Source organism: Canis lupus, chromosome 15, assembly GCF_011100685.1.
Source record: "Canis lupus familiaris isolate Mischka breed German Shepherd chromosome 15, alternate assembly UU_Cfam_GSD_1.0, whole genome shotgun sequence".
NCBI lineage: Eukaryota > Metazoa > Chordata > Mammalia > Carnivora > Canidae > Canis > Canis lupus.
The window spans coordinates 55,780,807-55,807,707 of NC_049236.1; the positions used below are offsets into that span (position 1 = coordinate 55,780,807).

At 39.8% G+C, this 26,901-nt stretch overlaps 1 long non-coding RNA gene across 4 annotated transcripts in view; it reads right to left on the reverse strand.

Annotated features, from left to right (window-relative positions):
* LOC111090119 overlaps window positions 1-26,901 on the reverse strand; it is a 30,174-nt gene that overhangs the window by 1,625 nt on the left and 1,648 nt on the right. For 2 of the 4 annotated variants that reach the window (XR_005370938.1, XR_005370937.1), the window contains exons 2-3: window positions 16,767-17,158; window positions 16,118-16,273 (exon numbers count right to left, since the gene is read on the reverse strand). This is a non-coding gene — a long non-coding RNA (uncharacterized LOC111090119). Of the gene's footprint in view, window positions 1-13,165; window positions 13,591-14,196; window positions 14,246-16,117; window positions 16,274-16,766; window positions 17,159-26,901 lie in introns of those variants that run through there. The other 2 variants (XR_005370936.1, XR_005370939.1) reach the window with 2 other exon arrangements.

The following is a 26,901-nucleotide window of genomic DNA, read 5'->3' on the forward strand; positions in this document are numbered from 1 at the left end:
AACAGAATCAGAAGGTAGCAAGGTGACAGGGATTGTTTGCCCCACTGGAAAAGAAGTCTGTGCTACCAGGGGGCGGTAAGAGAGGAGCGTATGGTGTATAATCCTAAAATACTACATTTAACAATGCAAAAAAAAAAAAAAAAGATCAAGGAATTGAAACAGAGAGAGAAGGAAAGAATAAGCTTCCAAGTGGTAAAATACCAAAAAAAAAAAAAAAAAATTTAACTGTTACTTTAGCACTGGAACTCAGACCTCTCTTTCTTTTTTCAAAATCCTGCCACATGGAGGAAGGCGAAGAACAATTCCAATACCGACCACGGTCCACAAGTACCTGTGGATTTCGGCTAAACTTCTTGAGACTTCAAGCATTCTTCTACAAGCATTTTTCTTTGTGTTCCAAAAATTCTAAACGCTCACTTCCATAAGCACAGAATTATTTTCTAGGTAGTAAATGTTAACTTCTTGAAAGGAAACCGTGACTGAGTTGCTTTTTGTAACAGTATAGTTTTCACATATCCAGAAAAATAACTGACCTGGTTCTAAAAATTAAAAGTGCATCTTAAATTTAAAAGCAGAAGCCAGGTTATAACAAGCAGATAGAACTGGCTGTTTCTGAAGGAATCTTTTTTTTTTTTTTTAAGATTTTATTTATTTATTCATGAGAGATACAGAGAGAGAGAGGCAGAGACCCAGGCAGAGGGAGAAGCAGGTCCCATGCAGGGAGCCCGATGTGGGACTCGATCCCGGGACCCCAGGATCACACCCTGGGCCAAAGGCAGGCGCTCAACCACTGAGCCCCCCAGAGTCCCTCTAAAGCAACTTTTAGTTGAAACTTTTAGTTTCAGAGATAGATGAGAGTTGAGTGAGTTGGTAAATTTGCTTGATTGCCCCTCATTGCGACAAAGGTCTCTTTATTGGAAGAGCAGCACATTGTCCCCCCTGCAGCCGTGGGAGGGACTGGCAGAGGCTGAAGGGTGGGCTGTTTGCAGAGTGGGATCCACAGGGAGAAAGCCTGGCTCCCAGTCCTCCCCCTATTCTAGCTGTGGTCCTTGTGACAAGCAGCCTTCCCTTTCTAGCCTCAGTTTCCGTAAGACTAGCATTTACTCCATCAGTTTCTTGTGGTGGCTCAATGAGATAACGGTGATCTGAATGACAATTTCGAAAGATTAGTCAATGTTTTCTATTCCCCCAGCGCCTTCCTGAACTTCTCAGAGGCCCTCTCCCAGCCCAGGCAGCTTGACAGGGCGAGGCTGTCATGGTAAAATTAGGAACACACGCGTTGAATTATTGGGATAGTCAGTATATTGATAAAACCAACACAGTGGATGAGAATGCTCATCAGATATAATCAGAAAACAGTTTTCATCGGGGTCCTTAGGTGGTTCAGTCAGTTAAATGTCAGCCTCTCGATTTCGGCCCAGGTCATGATCTCAGGATCATGAGATCGAGCCCCACATCTGGCTCCACACTCAGTGGGGAGTCTGCTTGAGATTCTCTCTCGCCTTCTCCCTCTGCCCCTTCCCCATGCCTGCCCCCCACTCACTCACTTTCTCTCTCTCCCCTTCTCTAACAAAAAATAGAAGAAAAAAAGGAAAAGAAAATAATTTTCATCGTTCTCCCCACTGCCGATTCAAACCTGCTCTGTGGCCTAGGAGCACTTCTCAACTCCTTTGGATAAACACAGAGACATGATTTTTCTAGTCATACTTAGATTTTTTTTTAAATGTCTCCACATACACACACATAATTTGCACATAAACTAACCCAAATGTTTGATCCAAACATAGTCAAAATTTTCAAATGCTTTTTAAGTTTAAAGTATTTTCCCTTTCCAGAAATTAGCCGTCCCTCAAAAAGCATGGCCAAAGCTTACTGTAAGGAGGAGAGGAAATCCATCCCAGATTGGTTTTTTGTTTTGTTTTGTTTTCCTGTCTAGACCGTCTGTCCCTCACCTGCATACCCACTGCCCCCACTCTGAGTCTGTCTCTGGCTATTCCAGAGTTGAGGGGTAGTGGGGACGGAAAAGTAGTGGCAGCGCAAATGTTCTTGCCCCTCCACTGTATCGTCATGAATTGGTTTATAAGCTCTCCGGGCTCAGCACAGGTATTAAAGCTAACCATCTGGTGGGCATTTTGCGGTCATTTCAAAACACCACTGTTATTGTCTCTCTGGCTGCCTGTTGATGTCCCTTCAGCCCCTTGGGATCTAGCAGCCCTCTGTTCTGTTGAGGTCACCTTCTCCCTTCAGGCTGTTCCTTGGGCAGCATTTAAAATGGCCAACAGGGTGGCTCTCTCATTTGGACCTGTGTCCCCACAAGTGGTCCCATATGCACAATCACCATCCTTTGCCTCAGCAAGCTCAGGCTTCACAGTGTGGCCACTTATTCCCTTGGCGTGGTGGACCCTCATTTTGCAATGGGGAGCAGCTGCCATCTATTGCTCATGGTCACTGTCGAAACTGAACAGGAAGGTATTTTCTACCATCCGGTGCTATGGAGCTCAAGAAAGAAGTTTAATTTCGTTTTAGAAAAATAAACCACCTGGGTGGCTCAGTGGTTGAGGGCCTGCCTTCATCTCAGGGTGTGATCCTGGGGTCCTGGGGTCGACTCCCATATCGGACCCCTCCTCCCAGGAAGCCTGCTTCTCCCTCTGCCTCTCTCTCTCTGTGTGTGTGTGTCTCTCATGAATGAATAAATAAAATCTTAAAAAAAAGAAAAGAAAAAAAAAAGAAAAAAAAGAAAAGAAAGAAAAGAAAAGAAAGAAAAGAAAAGAAAAGAAAAGAAAAGAAAAGAAAGAAAAGAAAAGAAAAGAAAAGAAAAGAAAAGAAGCCTACATTCCTTGAATGAGTAATGGCTTGAAAGTTTGCTGTCGCAATAGAACATTCACAGGTAACATGTGAGCACACATAGAACACTCCAATTATTTGTTATTGGTATTAATATCATTTGATCAGAGAGATCAAATCCTCATACCTAAAATACTTTCTCATCATTAAAAAAAAACATGAAGAAAACAAAGTGGAAAGGTGGGCAATAAGACAATGATATGGTTCATTAAAATTTCCTGGAAAACTTTTTATAGCTTTGTGGAGCCAAGACAGGGTAATGGTGGGAAGCAACATGAGCAGGGGCTGGAGCCTCTGATAGTGTTCGTTTTCTTGACCTATGAAAGGATGCTTATCTGGGGACAATTTATTGGCTATACATTATGATTTATGAAAAAGATAGTAAGTAAACAAATATTCTCTTTATATTCTTTATATCTTGTATACACTATATAGAGAGGGAGTAGAAGTCAGAATTTTTTTACATAATTTTATTTACGATGAACAGTTTGTGATGCTTTCATCCTTTAAAAGTAAATTTAAGTTAAAGAAAGCTAAAATCATTGAAAATTTTAAAAATATGTAGATACCTAGGCCTCATCCGCCTCCCCAGAGATTCTAATTTAATTGGTCTGAGGTCGAGGTGAGCAATCCATGCTTTGGAAAACCTCCAATGTGCGGGGTTATAATTCACTCTTCTAGAAGTTAAATGGCTAGTTTCGGGGTGCCTGGGTAGCTCAGTAGGTTAAGCATCTGCCTCTGGCTTAATCATGACCCCAGGGTCCTGGGATGGAGTCCCACATTGGGCTCCCTGTGGGAGGGCAGTGGAGGGGGATAGGGGTGGTGGGGGTGGTCTGTTTCTCCCTCTCCCTCTGCTCCTCCGCCCCCTTGTGCTCCTGTCTCAAATAAAATTCTAAAATCTTTTTTTTTTTAAATGGCTCACTTCAGAAGCAAATTAACACCTTCTTGCAGTCAAGTGATAAGTCTTCGTTTTCACTGGCAGTAATCTTTAGATCTTTCAAGGCTTCCGATTGTAAGCTCAAGTGCAGTGAAGGCTGCTTCTCCTTAGGGCGGGGAGGACCCCAGGAGCGGATGGGACAGTGTCTAGGCCTCCAGTTTCGCAGTCACATTTCTCAATTCTCTCCTCCTGTCAGGTCTACCTTTTGCGGCTACCGTGGGCCCAAGCTTATCCACCTCCTCAGAGCCATTCAGAAAGGGATGAGGAGAAATAAATTAGGACTCCAGTGACTGAAAAACTCTCAAGCTTCTCCCTGCTGTTATTGCACATGCTTGTTACATAGATTACAGACCTATAAATGAACACGTTGTTCCTGGCTCTGTGCTGACCAGACCCTTCCACTGGGTCCCTGACCCTTGCTACAAATCTTCCTGACTCTCTAGGACCTAGAGCCCTTCTAAATGTACAATCCTGGCTTTCGCCTAGGCTCTCAGGTATGAACTCCGTCTTGTTTATTATACGGAATTTGCTAATACCTTTGCTGTCCATTCTGATAACAGGCCTGGGTGGCAGCCAAGCTGGCCTGTCCTAACACTGGAGAATTCTTAGCCTTATGATCTTTGAAATTTTGTCATAAAGGTGTTTGATTGGGATCAAGAAGTTTGTAGCCCCTTAAATAGTGCTCTATATTATATCTGGCTTTATGCAAAAGAAGTTACAGTCGTTGTGTTCTATTGTATTAAAAAAAAATGTGTGCACTTCCATCTGACACTTGATTATTGGGTCACTGAAGGATCTTTCCTGTTCACCTATAGCCCTACATCTACTTGCCAGGTAGGAGGCGCTTTCAAAGAGAACTACCTGTCTACTCAGAGCTAGCCTTACAAATCTATAAAGTGACGCTGAGTGCCATAGCTTGATCTCTCATGTGTGACCAGGAGGGCACCAGATAGGCATATTTCCAGGGGGTCCCAGTGCCTGGCATTTCATTGCACTGGGTGCTCTCCCCTCTATCTGCTCTTATAATCTGGCAAAGAAGAACACGAGCCTCCTTGCCTTTTCCCAACATAGAAATCTACTGCAATAATTATCCATGTAGTTTCATTTCCCTGGGAGTGTGTATTTCGTTTCTATAAAGTTGTGATCACGTCAGGCTGCTTCTGCCACATGGCCAGAAACTGAGCAGTGTCTATATGGACAGAGCATAATACAAGAAACTAATAAAACGTATGACAGCCGATTTGACATACGTTTGCCATAGCGTTTTTATATGGTTGTTATTTTACTCCTGGATAATTAGATAATTGATGCATGTTATAATAACCAGCACTTGTTTTATAATTCTAAAACCCAGGAATGCTTAGATGCATGCACTCATCATGGAGTGAGAGAAGACTTAAGTAAATCAGAGGCCACCTGAGTTCCCTCTAAAAGCCCCTGGACAGGGGATCCCTGGGTGGCTCAGTGGTTGAGCGCCTGCCTTCAGCCCAGGGCATGATTCTGGAGTCCCAGGATCGAGTCCCACATCAGGCTCCCTGCATGGAGCCTGTTTCTCCCTCTGCCTATGTCTCTGCCTCTGTGTGTGTGTGTGTGTGTGTGTGTGTGTGTGTCTCATGAATAAATCAATAAAAAAGAAAGTTGCCTTTCAATAAATAAATAAATAAATAAATAAATAAATAAATATCCCCGGACAACCTAGGCAATTAATCTCCTCTACTTCAGCCGTGGGTGCTGAAGGCCTTGAAACTCTGCCTCCCACTTCCACTCCCAGGCCACACTCACAGAAACTAGGACATCCGGTCCTAGGTCATTCTTGGCTTCATTCTTGGCTTAGATAGAAAACCCAAACAGAGGTGGGTTTTGGCCTATGTAGAGGACTAAAGATTGGATAAAGCTGTCTTAATCCTTAGGCTCCTTGCAGAAGATTATGCAGAGCTACAAATGATCTCTTTTCTCCTCACCTAAGGCATTGTTTGCATAAAAGAAATAAGCTGCAGAGTACAGTTAGAGAAAGGAAGGCCCCCTGGCGGGACTGGATTAAATTTGGCATATTAGAAATGCAACAGGATTATAATTTATAAACTCCTTAAAAGAAGAAGGTAGAGAGAAATTTGGGGTCTTTTTTTCATTTGCATCAAGCAGTTTTGAGACTCAGCCGTGTCTCCCACTGCATGTCAGACTTGCATGGCACACCTGAGAAGTTGCTGGGGTGTGGAAACTGCACACTCAGGATTCATGAACCTTTAGAGAAGCCGGATTAGAAAAGACAGAGAGTCTTAATATTACATTCCCTGCCCACCCACCCATTCCCACCTCCCCTGCTCTAGAGATTCAAGACCCAGGAAATAACTGTAGGCAAGCACAGATGAAGATATGTTCATGTCTTGTCCTATGAGGTATCAAGGCAGCAGCAGCCCACTTTGGTTTCCAGGCAAGGAGAGGTGATACAGAGTCAGGGAGCATCCCTCTGTGGCCACCTTTCCAATTTCAGGTGCCCTGGCAGGCAGCGCCCCTGGCATCGACCTCACGCCTCCCATGGAAGGCAGCAGAAGCAGCAGGCTCACCTGTGAGGCACCCTTAAATAGCTGCACGGACAGAAAACATCCAGGAGAAGCTAGAATGTGGCACCCAGAATTGAGCAGATGACAAGCACTTGAGACAAACCCTATCCTATGACACGGTTGCATACTTGTCTGAGAGGTGCTGGAGGTCTTATTTTATGCAGGAGAGAGTAAGAGTCAGTGCAATGTGAGTCACTCCCACTAAAGAGTGCTTGGTACCTAGGCTGCCGAGACTCAGGGCAATGCACGGCCACTTAACATTTATTTAATTCCACCATTTTCTTCAATGTGGATGAAACTGGAGGGTATTATGCTGAGTGAAATAAGCCAATCAGAGAAAGACAATTATCATATGATTCCACTCATATGTGGAATATAAGAAATAGTGAAAGAGACCATAAGGGAAAGGAGTGGGGAAAAATTAGAGAGGAGACAAACCGTGAGAGACTCATAACTCTGGAAAACAAACCAAGGGTTGCAGAAGGGGAGGTGGGTGGGGGTTGCGGTGACTGGGTGATGGGCATTAAGGAGGGCACATGATGGGATGAGCACTGGGTATTATACTATCTGTTGGCAAATCTAATTTAAATAAAATATTTTTAAAATATTGAATGAATGAATAAATGAATGAGTGAAACAATGAATAAACAAATGAAAATATTAAGATAATAAAGCACAAAACCTAGACCATGATCACTCAAAATGTGGCCCTGGACTATCAGCATCAACTTCCGTGGGAAGTTATTACAGATGCAAATCCTTGAACCCCACCCCAAACCTACGGGGTTAGAAACTCTGGATGAGAGGCTCGGCCAACTGTATTTGACAGACCTCCAGGCAATCTGATGCATGCTAAAGTTTGAGAACCATTGCTCTCATGGAGGAAGGCCAAAAAGAGTGAGGCAGGCCAGGAGGAAGATAGAAAAATGCCGAAAGAGGAAGGATAAAATAAACCAAAAAGTTGTAAGCAGATTTGAAACAGCGTTTGTAATTTATGTAGTTTTTCTTGAACTTTTCCCTCTTTATGAGAGTTCCTTTCCTCGTTGACACTTCATCTATTGGTTGAGAAAAGACAAAATACACTAAGAGCACATGTTTTGCCCAGTGAGGCACCCTCACCTACACAGCCCTATTGATTCTAGCCCCTTTCTCGGAGCAAGGGCATAGCATGTAGGTACTGGGAAAAGAAGAAATCTGAGAGACAACAATCACAGAGAGTAGAACGAAAACCAGGAACACTCCTGGGTGTGGAGGGACTATCCTCCACAGGAAGAAATTACAGGAAGAAATCAAATCCTCTACAAGCCATCATTAGTTCTGTACCCATAAAGATACCTTTTATAGGAAAATCACACTGTTTTCCAAAAGACAGTCATAGGGCTCCCATGGCCACATAATGTGTAGCATAGACAAAAATTATAAGCCCAAAAGCTTTATTGAGAAGCCTGGAATGGGGTTTGAAATGTAAAAAAACGAGCAGATACAAAGCAGTATAACACATGGAAAAAAATTAAATATTTGTATAAGAATGAACATATCGTTTCCCTACATGTAACACACCTCAATCATTTTTCCATAGGAAATAACCAATGCTTTGGTTAAGAATGCACGTTATTTTGCAGTTCTTTGGGGAATAAAGCAAACTTGATTGAGATAATCACCAGCTCAGAGGCAACATTCCTTTTCTTAATCTTTGTACTAATTGCTTATAATATAGAAATAGCCAGAAATACAGTTTATGACAATAAATCTGAATTTAATTCCATTGAGTTGAGGAATTTGTAAACAAAATATTCTTAGCTGGGTGCTTTCGGCAAGTGCTGTGAACTGAATGCACCCCCTCAAAATTCATATGTTGGAATACTAATTACCAACGTGAGGTAAACGTGAGGTAAATGGAGACAGGGCCTTCGGGAAGGCCATGAATGTAGAGCCCTCAAGATGGAAACGCTGCCCCGGTAAGAAGGTCGCTTCCTCTCTCTGGTCTCTGCCATGTGAGGTCACAGCAAGAAGGTAACCATCCATGAACCAGGGAAAAGGTTCTCACCAAAACCCTACCATGCTAGCACTTTGATCTCAGACTTCCCAGCCTTCAGAATTTTGAAAAATAAATTTCTGCTCTTTAATCCATCCAGTCCAGGTAATTTGTTATTGTAGCCCAAACTAAGACACCAAAATATTTCATTTTGCTCAGCTTCCTCATGTGAAAATCTTTTTATACTTATCTAGCTCATTGGGCTATTCTAAAATATGTCATACATAAAGTACTTAGCATAGTTATGGTACACAGTAAGAAATAATGGCTCATTGACTTGCTCTTTTCTTCTTGCAAGGATGATGCTAATGACTAGGCATTCTCTAAAGAGACCCCAAGAAAACACTGATGGATAGAACATTGATCAATACACAATTTCAGGTTCAAGAAATAATTGTCATTCTTACCAAGTTACTAATGCAGCGTATTATCCAGAATTTGCTCCCTATCTCTTTCTATACTTAACAAAGGGCTTAAAATTAATCAGGACCATATTTGGCATGCTACTTTGGATTCAAATCTTTGGTCATTTTTGCCATTGGTATTTAGAATTAGTCCATGGTAACCACTGTGAGACTCTAGCAAGGTGGGTCCTTGGCAATGTAAGTGGAATCATGGGGCATTTGTCATATAAGGTATTTAGTGTAGACCACAGTTTGAAGAATTTAACCTCAGGCAATTTGACACTTTCAGCCTGGTTAGACACACTACTTCTAGGCCTTTAGCAATATTCCCAGGGCAAAAATGATTGATGATAATAGTAGTATAACAATTTAATAATAGCACCTCATAGAATTGGTGCAAAGATTAGATGAATAAATAAATAAAAGCCATTACCAAAAAGTTAATTCTGTAGCTACTGTCACTACTGGGACTGTGATGAGGAAAATAGACCTTAGAAATATTCAGTTATTATGGGCAAAGAGAGATTGAGAGTTCATTGTGCCCATTTACATACTGATCTGGGGAGAGATCATTCAATTATTGGATCACTTTATCTCTCCAGTTCTCCTGGCAGATATCTCCCTACTATGAAGAAACTTGTGATCTTCAGAGACTGAGGTGCCTGTTACCTTATCTCTAGACTCCTACATTATTTTGTTGGAACTTTTTATTTAATTTTCGTTTGTTTGTTTTGGTGCGACTACTATGTGACAGGCTTGTCAAGCCACTTTGGATGTAGGTGCAAAAAATATACTCAATGGTCTAGCAGTCAAGGGGCATATAGGATCTGACCTTCCAGACTAGATAGCCTTCTAAAACTTTCAGCCCTGTCAGTTCTCCACCTTCTTGCCCATCTACCACGCTTAGAACCTGCCCACACCTAGCAGACACATCATCTAGGTTCAGATGTCAAGTCTTCCCATTGTCTTGTAGATCATGCCTACACATAGCATCAAATATGACAATTCTAATCTGGCCAAATTTGTCATCTGCCAAGTAACAGTACTAGACTGGCTTGATTAGTTTTATAGATTATTCATTTTCACTTCATGAATAATTCACCTACCAATCCATCATAAATTTCAAACTGAACCAAAGCTTATTTTCACTTAACCCCTTATTGGATCCTGGAAAAAAAAAAAAGACATTTTTCTTTTCCTTAAATAAGGAAAAAATCCTTTAAAATTAGTTGAATTTCAGATAACAAGTAGGTAACTTTCCCTCTCAAATACATATTTCTAAATAAATAAGTTTAATAACATGGGTTTGGAATTTCTACAGATAAAGCTTTTACATGTCTAAGAAGCTTGATGAATCTAAGTATATCACAAAACAAATCAGAAAAGACCCCGAATAGCAAGGGGAATATTAAAAAAGAAAACCATAGCTGGGGGCATCACAATGCCAGATTTCAGGCTGTACTACTTGACTGTGGTCATCAAGACAGTGTGGTACTGACACAAAAACAGACACATAGAACAATGGGACAGAATAGAGAACGAGAAGTGGACCCTCAACTTTATGGTCAACTAATATTCGACAAAGGAGGAAAGACTATCTGCTGGAAAAAAGACAGTCTCTTCAATAAATGGTGCTGGGAAAATTGGACATCCACATGCAGAAGAATGAAACTAGACCACTCTCTTTCACCATACACAAAGATAAACTCAAAATGGATGAAAGATCTAAATGTGAGACAAGATTCCATCAAAATCCTAGAGGAGAACACAGGCAACACCCTTTTTGAACTCGGCCACAGTAACGTCTTGCAAGATACATCCATGAAGGCAAAAGAAACAAAAGCAAAAATGAACTATTGGGACTTCATCAAGATAAGAAGCTTTTGCACAGCAAAGGATACAGTCAACAAAACTAAAAGACAACCTACAGAATGGGAGAAGATATTTGCAAATGACGTATCAGATAAAGGGCTAGTTTCCAAGATCTATAAGAACTTATTAAACTCAACAGCAAAGAAACAAACAATCCAATCATGAAATGGGCAAAAGACATGAAAAGAAATCTCACAGAGGAAGACATAGACATGGCCAACATGCATATGAGAAAATGATCCGCATCACTTGCCATCAGGGAAATACAAATCCAAACCACAATGAGATCCCACCTCACACCAGTGAGAATGGGGAAAATTAACAAGGCAGGAAACAACAAATGTTGGAGAGGATGCAGAGAAAAGGGAACCCTCTTACACTGTTGGTGGGAATGTGAAATGGTGCAGCCACTCTGGAAAACTGTGTGGAGGTTCCTCAAAGAGTTAAAAATAGATCTGCCCTTTGACCCAGCAATTGCACTGCTGGGGATTTACCCCAAAGATTCAGATGCAATGAAACGCCGGGACACCTGCACCCCGATGTTTATAGCAGCAATGTCCACAATAGCCAAACTGTGGAAGGAGCCTCCGTGTCCATCGAAAGATGAATGGATAAAGAAGATGTGGTTTATGTATACAATGGAATATTCCTCAGCCATTAGAAACGACAAATACCCACCATTTGCTTCAACGTGGATGGAACTGGAGGGTATTATGCTGAGTGAAATAAGTCAATCGGAGAAGAACAAACATTATATGGTCTCATTCATTTGGGGAATATAAAAAATAGTGAAAGGGAATAAAGGGGAAAGGAGAAAAAATGAGTGGGAAATATTAGAAAGGGAGAAAGAACATGAGTGACTCCTAACTCTGGGAAACTAACAAGGGGTGGTGGAAAGGGAAGTGGGCGGGGAGTGGGGGTGACAGGGTGACAGGCACTGAGGGGGGCACTTGATGGGATGAGCACTGGGTGTTATGCTATATGTTGGCAATTTGAACTCCAATAAAATATAACTTAAAAAAAATAAGTATGTCACAAAACATTTGTATTGCTTTCCTAAGTTTTCCATGGAGAGCATAATTCAAGATTAAAATATATAACTTCTGCCTCAGCAGTATGTCAGGCTACATACTCTCAAAGGCATTCTTACTTTAAACCAAGACCCAGGATAAATAAGGAAAAACATATATAATCCACTATTTACAAGTTTTCTAAAAAGGAAGGACTCTCAAATTTAAAACTTTCACAAATTTTTATTAGTTTATATAAAACCATCAAGCATACAAAGAAGAAGAAAAAACTGAGAACTTTTAGAACTATTAGAATCTAAATATGAATTTAGTATATGTAAAAAATGTTTAAAGGAAGAACAAATGATCATGCAACAAAAAGGAATTAAAAATAATGATGACATATTAAAAAGAAATTTTAAAAAGAATATTCTGAGGGATCCCTGGGTGGCACAGCGGTTTGGCGCCTGCCTTTGGCCCAGGGCACGATCCTGGAGACCCGGGATCGAATCCCACATCGGGCTCCCGGTGCATGGAGCCTGCTTCTCCCTCTGCCTGTGTCTCTGCCTCTCTCTCTCTCACTGTGTGCCTATCATAAATAAATTTTAAAAAAATTTAAAAAAAAGAATATTCTGAGATGATAAAACAAATTATTGCAATTAAAATTTAATGGATAAGATTTTTGGCCCTGGACTTAATAATGTAGCTTATGTTGAACTAAATTTTATACCAAAAATAACTTCAGATGTTGGGAAAGCACATAAACAATGCTTTGAAAGCATTGAAAAACCAGCTCAAGTAACATTGAGCAACTAGAATCCTTGAGCAAGGAAAGCACACAAGATGTACTCCACATTCACCTCAGAATTTTCCTGAGGGCACTTTCCCAATTGTGGCAAGAGTGGAAAGAGCTCAAGAAGAAAGCAAGCTCCTAGGTCTGAGGAGTCAAAGAATAAGTTTGGGGATACCAAAGGAGATGGGATTGGAGGAGCAAAATATTGGAGAAAAAAAAAACTTTTCTTTTGGAATTCAAAGGAATGCTCAAAACTCTGCATTCAAATTTCCACCGAATGGTTGGTCAGCTTCTGAGCTGTGAATGTGCAAAGCAATCCTGAAGAAGTGTGGTAAACAGCAGACAAGAAGCTCAAGAATTGAGGTGGATTTTAGCAACCAGACAGCACCAGGGTGTTAAAAGATTGATATTCAAGATGGAGGAAACTTCAGGCCTGAACCCTATGAGTCAAGGCAGAACCAAAATAGGCATAACAAAACTGAAAAACAAGTCTTGACAGGATCAAGATCATTCACTGTAACTCTTTGACTAAAAATCTTAACCCTTTTTGGGAGAATATCATATAGAGCCTCTACAGTTTATCATCTATAATCTGAAAAGCAACTGAAAAGTATAAGCATACTAAAAATAAAAGCAAATGATCAATATGAAGAGAAAAGGCAAGAAATAAAAAGATACAGGCCTCAACCACATGGCCACCATAGAAGCAGGAGTGCTGCTGTCGTGGCTACCTGGAGAAGCCCAGTCCAATGCTATGTGGCCACTTTTGGCACCTGGGAGCACACCTCACTGCACACCAGACTTCTCTTAGCCCAGGCTTGGCCAGATTTCTTCCCATGCTCCTGCACCAAAATGGCCCCTGTGGTAGGCTGCCAGTGGTCATCTCCCCCAAAGGCAATTGAAAATTTCTTATCAGAAGAAATTTGGCTGGCATAAGTAAATAAAATCTGTAAAAGAAGACTTGAAAATTTTGTCCTTCTCTCTGAACTTCTATAAACTTTATTTGGATTATACGTTAGAAAGCAGGGGAAAAATGACTGCCCATCACATTTTTCACTGCTGAGAGGTGCTCCAGCTTTAGCCAGGAAATGACCTGTATTCACAAGATTCAGACTTTAGAAGATTATTTGTTTACTGTAAAAAAAAAAAAAAAGGTTAAAGAAATTATGAAGGAAGGCAAGACATTTCACCAAGTATAGTAATCTTTACAGTATCCACATGACTATCGTGTGCTATAGTCTTTATAAAAGACTTTTACCAAAAAAAAAAAAAAAAAGGCTTTTACCTACTATGTAGGTCTTAGGATAAATGTGTTTATACTTTAAACAGTCATGTGGATACTGTAAAGACTATTAAGGTATATTTCTGTTTAAAACCACATGGTATTAATTTTTATCTCTTTCCAAAATTGGAAACTTTATCCAGTCAAAATATTTTTAAAAAATAGAAAATCATAATTATTTTTACTCTGGAGTCCTAGTTAATGAATGCAAAGAGGTTAGAGAGATTTAGAGCTACTCATCATTTAACGGTGTTTAATGTTTATTTTCAGTATGTTTAATAGGGCAACTTTTTTGAATCCTCCAAAGAGTAATAATGTTTATTGATTAAATGTGGGGAATAAAAGGGGTGGCTCAGTCAGTTAAGTGACCGAGTCTTGATTTTGACTCAGGTCTTGATCTCAGGGTGATGGGATGAAGCCCCGCATCAGGTTCCATGCTCAGCAGGGAGTCTGCTTTAGAATCTGTCTCTCCATCTGCTCCTCCTGTCTGTCTGTCTGTCTCTCTCTCTAAAATAAATAAAGAAATCTTTTTAAAATGTGGGAAATGATGGTTAAGACACCAAATTCTACTTCAAGACCTGTAACTGTATTACACACCATTAAATGGATTTCATTTTCCATAAAATATCTTATTTTCCTGACCTATAAAATAGAGACAATGATTTTTCTTAAAAAAAGAGAGAGAGAAAGAATCCACAGGTGACTCAGGCTTTAAAACACTAAGATTAGTATATAATAGTATAAAAGTTAAAAAAGCAAAGGTGAACAAAAAAGATGAGAAGTGAGAAAATCTCACTTGTAGGAAATTGGGACCTATAAAAAGGAATCAAATGGACATTCTTAATATGAAAAATAAAAAATATATACATAGGCAATAAAAAGTATTTATTTGGGTTTCTAAAGCAGATTGGACACAGTAAATGCAAGGTTTGTAAACCAGAAACAGGTCTCTAGGGAATATAAAAACTAAGTGTCAGACAGTAAAATGGAGAAAAATAAAAACTGAGTGTTTAAGAGACACATTGGACACAGCTCAAAGATCTAATGTACAACTGGATGTCCAGAAGAAGAGAGAAAGACAATATGGCAGAAACAATACTGGAAAAGATAATGACAGAGAATTTTCAAACTGGCAAAAGACATCAATTCAAAGTTCCAAAAAAAAAAAAAAAACTCACAGAGATCGAGAAAAGATATGTGAAAGAAAACTACCAATAAACACCTCATAGTCAACTTACTAAAAACCAAAATAGATGCAGCTGAGAATTCGTAAACTGAAAGGTGGGTCAGAAAAAAAAACAAAAACGAAAACATATGAAATGAAGCAAAGACAGTTAAAAGAATAGAAAATCCAGAAAGGACTATATACGAGACATGGTTATGAGAAAAGATTTAAAACAAGAATAATCTGAGGTATAGAAAGAAAGGAGAGAGAATCTGACTAAAGCAGTATTTGAAGAAAAAAAAACAGCCTTGATTTTTCAGATTCAGGAAATACTATGAACCTCAGGAAGGATTATTATAAACATTTTTATAAAGGAAACAATATAAAGTTTGAATAATTGAGGCATAGTTGTATTTTACAGTGGAATCTTAGAACTGGGAGAGGTCTGAGAGATAAACTGACGTTAACACCCTGATTTTAGAGAGGAAGCAGATCAACAACTGTATAAACAAATGACCCAAGAAAGGCATGATAATGCACAGACGGAATCAGAATTCTTGAATTCAGATTAGGTGATGTTTTCACGGTACAAGTTTCTCTCTCCTCTTTACTTTATATGTCAGCAGCATTATTCAAAGATACAGATCATTCTATCATTTTAAAATTATGTTTTCTTAACTAAATTATTTTTAAATCTTTCTTGCTGACTTCCGTATTGCCAAACAGACTGACAATGTAAAAAAGTAACTCTCGGTAAATCACTTGCTCAGGCTGCTTCATGGTAGAGGTAGAGCAGGGACAGAAATTCAGATTATGGAACTTTCAATTGCAGAGTATTTTTCGTATCTAGTTTGTTGTTGGTGTCACTGTTTTGTTTTGTTTTGCTTAGATTTTATTTAATCATTTGAGACAGAGACAGAGCATGATAAGCAGGGCCGAGGGAGAGGGGTAAGCTGAGCAGGGAGCCGGATATGGGGCTCGATCCCAGGGCCCCAGGATCATGACCTGAGCCAAAGGCAGACGCTTAACTGACAGCCACACAGGCACCCGAGTGCTACGGTTTTTTAATAACACTTGTGCACTGAATCTAAGACCATAAAACTCCTGTTCTTTTACCTTCACCTTAGCAATTATTTTGTGACTCATACAATTTCTGATTTTTTAGCGCCTTTTTCTCCAGCTATGTGGGGTATAACTGACAAAATTGTACATACCTGAAGTATAAGATGTGATGATTTTGTATATGTATACCTTGTGGAATAATTTACACACACATGCACACTTGCATGCACACACGTGGCTTCTGGAGCAGCTGGTCTAGCTCAGCCATACTTCGCCTATTTTCTCTTTCAGGGTGCAGACATGCTGTTCTAGAGAGCCATAGTGTTCAAGGCAGAGATGAGAACAGAAAGAAGTTCCTACCATTATCACTGAGGTCAAATATAAGGTCCAGGTACCTGATGGGGTTTACTAGGGCTTCTTAACTAGAAGCCAGAAAAATGTAGAAATAGTGCAATGGTGCCATCAGCCCACCCTCACCCTGCCCACAGCCCAGAGACACCACCAGGTTTTAGAGAATGACCTTTAGGTTGGGGCAGCCAGAATGCTAATGTGCAGCTGGGGGGCTGCTATATGATCCCAGGCCCAAAGGGGCAAGTGTAAGTGAAGGGCACTTGAGCTGAAGCTTCTTTGGGTTCATGCTACATCTCCATAGAAGCCTGGGTTAAGAGACACCCATTTTGCCAGTAAGAGAGTTTTACACTCAGGCACTATGCTGACAGAAAAAAATTGAACTCTCTACTTCACAGTACAGGAAACTTGATTGTCTTGCACTCATTTTCCCAAGATTAAGTCAGTTGTTACCTCCTCTTCTTCCCTTGATTTATTCTTCCTCTGTACATCCAATAATTCCCTCTACTTATTGCCGTTATTTCCACTCATCCCAATGGTATTTTCATTTGAAATTAGTTGGAGGCTCTTCTTGGGTTCAGGCAACAACAACAACAACAACAACATTAAAAAAAAAAAAAAAACAAAAAAAAAAAAACAGAAATCCTACTCAAGTTTCCACAAAAAGAAATATTATTGGCTGGTTTCACTCCAACATCCAGAGGCAGAGTGGCTTCCACCCAGTTCAGTCATGTCTGGCTAAGTTTCTCTGTGGTCCTTTCAGCTGTATCTTGGCTGACTTTCCTTCTGATCACAAGGTGGCTTCTTGAAGAAGCAACAGACTCTGCATGATCCCTCTTTCACATCTAGGTAAAAAAAAATAAATTAAATTAAAAAAAGATTACAAGCATCTCACAGCCATCAAACAAGATTTCTCAGCTCTGCGCAGAAGGCAGTCACTATAGATAAAAGAGTGTCATATAGTTTTACACCTTGGTTATGTGCTTATTGCTGAAATAATCACTGTTGTAAGTGACTCTGAATTGCCTCTGGAGCCGGATGTGGTGATATCCATCCCACACAAATCCTTATCTCCTGGCTGCTGCACAGTGCAAAACAAAATGGCGTTAGGTAGACAAACAAAACATCCATTATAACTGTAGTGGATTTTTTTTCCATTGTCTTATAAAGCCATGACAGCCTGGAAGATAGAGACAATCCTGACATATCTCTGTATCTTCAGGCCCTACCTCAGAGCTGACATATAATGAGTACTCAATAGTCATCTGAATGAATGAACAAGTGAAATAACTGTTTCTCCTCAGAAATGTATTTGTCATCAACCATTCCATAATTCCTAAAGTATATTGTAGTTGTAATAATATTTGCACAACACTGTATTGTTCCATCCCACCCTGCGTGGTTATAATTTTTACTATTCCTTCCTGGGTGTTTCACTTTGTTTCAACACATTACTGATTATTTTTAGAGCTGCTATTAACACAGACTTCAATTCCTGTCCTGTTTTCCCCTTGAGCAGTGAACCAGTTTCCATGGAAACAGAATCCAATACCTCTCTCTAGAGCCTCACATCAATGCAATTTGATGTGAGGGGCTAACATACTACCTCCTACCTGTATTTTATAAGTCTGGAGCTATCATACCTCAAAAGATACAAGTCATTATTGGGGTAAGGCATACCCGATGAAGTATGAGCTTGATAGCTTGTCCAAGAGATGTATCAGAGCTCTCATCTGGAAATAATCCCCTAATCACAGCTGGAGGAAGGTTTTCAAGTTTGAAATGACTAAAAAAAAAAAAAAAAAAAAAACAAGCCACAAGGTGAATTTTATTTTAAGATGGGAAGCAAGACCATTTTAATTGGCACCACTCATTCCATTCAGCACAAAGTCAGACACCTAACCTTTCTCAGAGAACCATGTACAGTGATTACATAGGATGCTTCCTCTCCACCTCCATCCTACACCAAAGGTGAGGTTTGGAATCAAATGCAGGTAGACTGATTGGGAAAGAGAGGAATAATTTCCCAAGTATCTCTGGCTGAGACAGCTCCCAACACCCAAGAGTGATTCTCTGAAATAGTGGTAGATCTAAGCCTTAGCTTCTGTACTCTCAGCACCTAGGGGAAGGATACACTGGCTAGTGGGAAACTATATGGGAAACCAACAGCATCGACTGCATATGAGCACACACAGTTCATCACCAGGTCCTAAATTCTCAGCTGGACCCGATTTTCATAGTGTAAAACCAAGCTTGGACCTTGTCAGCACTCCAGAATCTTTTATTTGGTGGACAGATGTGGTATGATGGAATTTTCTATCCTGCCGTGAGATGTTGACACAGTCTATCTCTATGGATATGTATCAGGGTAATCTGGGTTAACCCAAGGATATGGAATGCAAGAAACCAGGATGCGGTCGGTATATACAGGCAACAACAGGGCAGCAAGAGAAAAATTAAAATACTAGATCAAATGGTATCAACAGCACCTAAAGCAAAGAGACCCAAGCAAAGTGGGTAGTGAGTAGACGAGGCATAGCCAGCTGACTGTAAGGGGTAACAAACCTTAGAAACAAAGAGATAACAATGAGCACATGAAGGAGAAATACAGCAAAAAAGATACATGAATGGTATTGAAATGGGGTCCATAGACTAAAAGAAGCACCAGAAAATAAGAATCAGGGGATGAAGCCAGGCTGTAAGACAATAGTCAGGATCCCACCCCAATTCTGTTGTAGGATTCCAATGGATTCCTTTCTGGGATCTTTTTCTTAGTGCAATGCTTTTAAATTGGAGAAGCAAAAGACTTGTTTTTTTAATTTGTTTTATTTTTAACCATATGCTTGTTTGGTTTACAATCCTGGCTCTACCAAGATGATATTTTAAAGATGGCACTCAGTATTGTCTGCTCTTGGTCTATGCCTTCTCTATCTGCAAAAAAAAAAAAAAAAAAAGGAAACCTGTCTATGAGCTAGATCAAGGCTGATTCTCCCAATTGTTCTCTTGGCCACAGTTTTGTTCTTTGCTGTGTTAACCCTTGCCCTCATCCTAGCCCCATTCCAGCTGCTCCCAAAAAACATTCAGTTCCCATCATTTTTCTAGAAAAGAGGCAGGTCAATATTATTAGTGGAATGTGTTCTACATACCACCAGGTATGGAAATATTTTTTTGTCCAGACATGCATAGGCTTTCTCACACTGAATACTTCTACAAAAAAGCCAGCCCACACTTGGCCTGTTTCTACCTAGGACTCCAGGGCATTCAAGTTTTCCAGTTTCTCTGCAGGGTATTAGTTGGGGCTGTTTTCTTGGCTCCTTCATATTAGGCCCATTTCCAAGTGGCTGGGTACAGATCCTGTTCTTACTTGATTTGCTTTGGACAAAATTCCTGACCTGCTCCTACTCTACTGACTCTTTTTTGCCCTGTACTACTTAAACTCAACCCTCCACACCTGCCTCCACTTCATTCACAATGTCCATTCTTGCTTTCTCATCCATTCTTATTCATAGCCCTACTATACTCTCCTCTCTTAGTCCATTAAAGAATGGCTAGAAAGACTAGACAGGATTAAGTGAGGGAATGTCACAGAAGGAGATGTCAGAGGGCAGCTTAGAGTAGGGCCAAGGACCTGGGAGCCATTGTAAAGACTTTGGCTATTACTCCTAAGGAAATGGGGAACCACTGGAAAGTTTTTAGCTAAAAAGTGAACATGGTCTAAAAATGATGGAAAAGAATCACTCTGATTGTTATTTTAGGAATAGTCTGGGGGGTTGGTAGGGGCACAAGAGTGAAAGCCAGAAAACCATCTGTAGGCCATCAAAGTAATTCAGATTGAGATGATGTAGGCTTGATCCAAGGCAGTCATAATGAAAGAAGGATGTTAGGGTTTGAAGCCAATGGCCAAGAAAAAATTCTTGAGATGTCTCTGGTACAAAAAGGTGGTTTTATTAAAGCATGGGGACAGAATCTGTGGGCAGAAAAGGATGCACTGGGGTCATGAGGAGGGCCCATTATATACATTCAAGTTGGGAAGAGGTTAGGGATAGTGTAAGCTTCCCAGGTATTTTGGAAACAAGGTTTCCAGGATTCTGAGGGGCCTAGCTATCGTTAGGAAAAAGCCATTTATTACTCTTTAGTAAAAACCCAATCATGAGACTCTTCAGGACGTCTACTGGTGGGCCATATGCTTGGGAGATAATTGCCAACATGTGTCTTGGGGTTTAGAGATAAAGAAAGTTCCCAAAGGAATTTGTATATGTTCAAGTAGACTTCCAGGATCCTGGAGGTTAAGCTATCATTGCCTCTTGCTCTTAGCAAAGTAGTAACATTGAGGCAGCTGAGTTGCTAGAGGAAGGTCACTCTGCCTGTTTCAAGGACTTTTCAATGGACTGTAGGTAGTAAGGAAATTTAATTTTTTTTTGCCTTTATTTCCCACATCAGTCACAGTAGAGATAATAAGATGAGGTCAGATTGAGATATATGTAGTCAAGCTGAGAGAATTTCCTGACAGTTTGGATATAAGTATGAGAGAAAGAATGGAGGCAAGGCTGTTTCTATGGGTTTTGACCTGCACAATTATTTAAATACTTATATACTGTTTCAGGAAATCATGATTGTTCCAGGCATTGTCCTAAGTTCTTTGCCAATCCGCAGCTCACTGAATCCTCATAACCCTATGAGATAGATGCTATTAGCATTCCCATTTTATAGATGAGGGACTTGCTACACACGTTGCTTAAATAGCTTGTGCAAGGTTCTTGTGAATGTTGTGGCCATTAACTGAAATGGATTAGTGAAGTAGTGGAATGGATTTGGAACAGGATTAGAAGCTTACTTCTCTCCTTTTTAACTTACTAACTGTCCAGGCTCAGTCCACTTTTGCTCCCAGATGCTATTAGTCTATACTAATACACATTTTTTTACCTACAAGGGTTATACCAGGTGCTCCAGGTTGTTACCAAGACTCCCACAGCTTGGTTTTCCACTGGAAATAGTGGTATGCAGGTAACATTTACCAGTCCTTCAGGGGTGGGGGGGGTGTAGCAGGTTCTGAGTATTTGCCGATTTCTGTGATGTATATAATCTCACCACAGCCAATTTCAAACAACACAATTTTATTGAATATGGAATTTGGAAAAGATGTACACAACTTGCCCTCAGCTAAAGCACAGCACTAATTGGAACCATTACAATAATTTTAAAGTACTAGTGAATATCGAGCAATGGTAATTCAGGGCTCTAAAATGAGGAGGAGAATTTATGATGGGAGACATAGCCAAACTAGTTGGGAAAACTAATTTACACTTGAACTAGAGGTTGAAGTATAGATGGTAAAGCAAGAATAGACACAATAAATCCAAGAATGTTCAATAATGAAGGGGCTACATAACTATAGGAGAGGCCAATGGCTGAAATAGCTGATTCCTAGTTGATGGCACAAGGGTGCAGGGCAGAGATGACCAGGATGTAAACCTGAAGTGACTTCCAGGACAGTTCAGCCAATCAGAAGCCTCAGGAATAGGATTCCTCAGGTAGAGGAATCCAGTCAAAGTAGAAAAGAGGAACCAGAGGACTTCAATAGTGGGCAGTAGAGAGATTCAAGCATAGCGTTTGCCAAGTGAGTGCTTCTCCAAACTATCTGCTTCTGAGTCTCTAAAAAGCATTTTAAAAAGTATTTCTAATGCGATGTATCTGGGTTGGGTAAAGATCTATGTACTTCTTAAAAGCAGATTTATGCATAATACTAGGTTTGAGAATCTGGTAAATAATAAAGGCAGGAAGAGTTAGGTTATCAAGGCATCCCAAGACCAAATAAAAGACAATTATGAGATTGGAGTTTAGGACCAGGGCAGCAAGCAATACCTGAAAGGAATAGGACAAAGGTAATATGGCAGCCAAGTAAATGTGATACACAGGTAAGAACTGATGCTGAGACGTGGACACCACGGGACCTTAGCAACACTACACAAAAGCTCCTGTACACAACACCAGGAAGCTTTTAGCTTATTGGCAATGAGTGCCAAGAGAAAATTTTATTCAGGGAAATGACACCATTTTACTTGCACAATAAAGTGAAAGACAGAATGGGAAGAAACAAGACTAAAAGTAAGAAAACTAATTAAGGGAGCAAATGAAGCAGATGATGACAAAGGCCTGAACAACGGCTGTGACAATAGGGATGGGATAATGAGGTAGGTTTTAGAAATATTTTATAGTTAGAACTCACATAGGATATTTAATTGGGTATGGAGAGGGAGAAAGGCAGAAATTGAAGAGGATCCCCACATGTCCAGCAAACACTTTCATTCAGGGAAATAGGCACCTAAGAAGAAAAAGCAAGATGAGAAAGTGTGTATTCATCAGGACTCCTGATTGCAAATGAGAAAAAATAACTCAAATGGATTAGAGGAGGAAATGGCTTTTCTTGCTGGAATCTAAGGGATTCCTTAGATCTAAGGGAATCTAGAAAGGATTAAACTAACAATAATGTAGTAAACTGTGATAGCTATGGTGTTGCCTTCTTAAAACAAATTTTAATATCCCTTATAATAAGGGTTTTCCTGTTTTGAGTACAGCTGTGTCTGACCTACCCACGCCCATGGAAGTAGTATATGAGCTGGGTCTAGCCAATCAGAGCACCCTGTGCTTTTGGCCATAGTCATTAGCTCAGAGGTGGTCGTAAGACATGAGCTGAGCCAATCTGAATTGGCTGAGAGCTGAGCCCTCATGAGATTTTTTGTTAAAATAGCAGAGACCTTCCTCTAGAGCTTCTATCTTTGGGTTTACCATTTAGGAAGGATGAAAGACTGGAGCAGCTTGCAAGTCTCTTCCTCAGCAACCTAGAAAAAGCCTAATTGCATGAAGTTCAGTTGAGACCAACTCAAACGCTGAGGCAAGCAGAGATGAGAGATGGATATAAAGAGATCCAGTGGTTCTGAAGTGTCAGTTCCAGGCATAAATAGAGGCCTGTATAATGCAGTTATTTCACTGATCATGTTAGTACTGTAATCTCTTTCCCAACCATATAAGAAAACAAATTCCTTTTTTCTCCCCTGAGCTACTTAGCCTTGGGTCTCTGTAATATAAAGCATAAGATTCTCCATTAATACCTCCAAAAGCCTAGAGATACAACCGGGCCTCAGGAAAACTAGATCTAGGGACTGAAATATCACTAGTCCTCTACCTTTCACCTGTGCCTCTCTGGGCATTGGTTTCATTCTCACTACAGACCACTTTCTTTACATTGTTGGAAATGTGGCCACAACAGCTCCCTAGTTTTACTTTTCATAGGTTTTATCTCTATTTTTGAACTTGGTTCTATCTCTATTTTTAAACAAGGTTTTATCCCTATTTTTGAACTCAGAAGCACAAAGAGTAAAAGACAGTTTTACTCTCTGCCTTTTACTCTGTGCTTCCGAGTTCAAAAATTCTAGAAAGGATTCTAATTGACCCACTTAGGATCATAAAATAATAAATCAATCACTTGTAACCAGGGTTTTGAAATACTGTGGTTGGCTTGGTATGGGCCGGGTTTACCTCCCTGAACCAATCAAATGAGGCCAGTGAGGTAGACTCAGGTAAGAAAATAGCAGCATTCAAGGAAGCTCAAGGAGGAAGCACAGGGACAGTCCAAGAAGAATGGAAGTACTATTCCAAGGGCAAACATAGCTATCAATGTCCTTTACTGGAAGGGTGATGTTTTAAACATGTTGAATTTGAGGCCCAGTGTAGGGCCAAAAGAAGGCCAAGGAAATGTGACCTGTTAAAACTATCAGCACAATATCGGGTACAATATGTGTCACCTCGGACTATAAACTGCAAACTTAACTGTAACCTATATATATAATTTTATCCCTAAGATCACCTAGAACTCCAGTTTTCAAAACAATCACGCACAATTTAAGATGGTTATGTGCTCTAGAAGAGTGACACTGGAAGAGAAGAGAAGAGAAGAGAAGAGAAGAGAAGAGAAGAGAAGAGAAAGGGTTTGGAATCCTAGGGGCAAGACCTCAAGAGCAAAAAATCCTGATCTATGTCTCTCCCCTATTGGGTGAGAGACAAAGTCATGGACAAGCAGAGCCTCAAGATCCCAAGATTTTTGATCTGAACAACTGGAGTAATGAGGTTGCCATTAACTGAGAAAGGGAAGATTATGAGGAGGGCAGGGTTCGGGTAAGTTTGAGTTTTCTTTCAGACATTTAGGTGATGATGTCAGGTAAGCTATCCAAAATATGCTACTGGATTTCAGAAGAGCAATCGGGGCACTCCAATATTAAAAGGGATGAAATGAGAAACCATCCAAGCAGATTGATGAAGGAGCCTTCTGATGATAGGAGAAAAACAAGGAGAATGTGATGTTCTGGAAGCCACATCAATGAAAAACATCAAAAAGAAGGGGAAAATCAGCTGTGACAGATCCTGCTGAAGGGTAACATAAATAATGACAGAGAAGTAATTGTTGGATTTAGCAAAGCGGCTGCCACTGGTGATTTTGACAGTTTCCCTTAAGTGATGGAAGCAAAAGGCAAAAGTTACACTTTAGTCAAGGATGCCAGCAGAAAAGACTAAAATGAAATGGGACACAGTCCCGGAAACCAAAGGATGCATAAGATGTAACATCTCAGGACTCTGACTCTTCCATGTTCATGATGTCCCATAAGCCACACTCTCCCCCCATACACAGGGACACCATAAGGGAGAGAAAAAATCAGGTGTGGGGAGGTTATTTCAAAAACTGAGCACTATTTATATGGCTTTTATTTGCTGAGAGAGACTGAGTATTAGATAAAGCTTCTGTTTAAGTGAACAGATTAGACTAAGCTTTAAATTAAAGTTAATGCAGGACCACTGCATCTCTTGAGAGATACTAAAATACTTTAAATGTGAACCTCCCTTCTTACCAGCAGTGGAGAGAAAAATCAAAGCTAGTGAAGACAAAACTTAAAGGAACTACATTTTATGCTCGTATTGGATTTGTTGCCTGTGTTAAGTTTTTCACCTTCATGTATTCTTTTTATTATGTTTTTTCAGCTTTATTGAGGTATAATTGACAAATAAAAATTGTATATATTTAAGGTTACAATATGATGATTTGATATACGTAGACCGTGTGAAACAATTAACACAATCAAGCTATAACATATCCATCATCATACATACAGTTACCTTTTGTGAGTGTGTGTGGTGTGGAATGCTTACGATCTCTCTCAGCAAATCTCAAATTTACAATACAGTATTATTAAGTAGTCATCACACTTCACATTACATCCCCAGAACTGACTCATCTTGCAACTGAAAGTTTGTACCCTTTGACCAACATTTCCCCACTTTCCTTGCCCCCCAGGCTCTGGCAACTACCATTCTATACTGTGCTTCTCTGATTCTCTGAGTTTGACCTTTTTAGATTCCATATATAAATGAGATCATGTATTTTTTTTCCTTTCTGTGATTCTCATCAAAACCTCCAATGACCTTTCTCCTGTGTCATTCCACCATAAGTATTATGTTGACATTCACCCTCTGAAACATTATTAAGAAAAATCACATGGTCATGCCAACTAGCAAGGTATAAAAGGCCACAAATGTTCATTGGAGGGCATGTTAAAGATTATTTATGCAAAAGGATATCCTGGCTAAGATTGGAGTCAAGAGACTTTAGATTTTCGATGAATAAAATTAAGTAAAAAATTTTAATTGAATGTGGCACTATAATAAGTTATTGATCTTCTAAAGATGTAGACTTTAAAGTACCTAGACAAACCGTTCCCTTGTTTCTAGAAAATCAACAGATGAACCCTTTAACTATATAAATTTAAGGCAAGCCCTTTGTTCTTGATGAAATTGTGATGACCTGTAGGCTAAAGTCAAGTGTTGTGGTTTGATGAGTCCTTGCGTAAGGTAGAATCAGAGCTAGATCTATGAGAATATGGATTCCATTTCTTTTATTATTATTACTGATTGACTTACTTCTTTGATTTCGTTATTGTTTTTTGTTTGTTTATTATAAGTTTTGAGGATTACTTGTAAGAGATGAGGCATTGAAGACAGAAGCAGCTTTCCTGAAAGACAGCATGAACAGAATGCTCCAAGATCAAGAAGATATCATAATGAGAAGAGACATCCTCTAAGGTCCTTATAGAACCAACAATGCTCTGCATCTGTGGTGAGCTGTAGCTGTGAGAACATGGCTATGGTGCCACATACTCATCAGTCACAACAACAGGAGATTTTTTTTTAGATTATTTGGATGGTAGTGCTTGTTAGCCTGGGGGAGCTAGAACAAGAAAGGAAGAATATGAAGATGTCACACTTGAAGTGTGAACACCTGGGAGGCTTCCTTTGGAGATTGGCAGATATAATTGCAGGACACTTGAATGCTGAGGTCTTGTAAACATAGTGTGGGAGGCATTGTAATTTGGGAATTAAAAATAAAAGAAGTCTAATTTTATATACAAACACTGATGAGAAAAACAAACACTGATGAGGATTTCTTTCAACTTCCTTACACTACAGGTTTTTTGAAATTATGTACAAACTCTTTAAGTGTCTTGACTAAGATTACCCAGGAAGAAACAGCAACTTGTACATC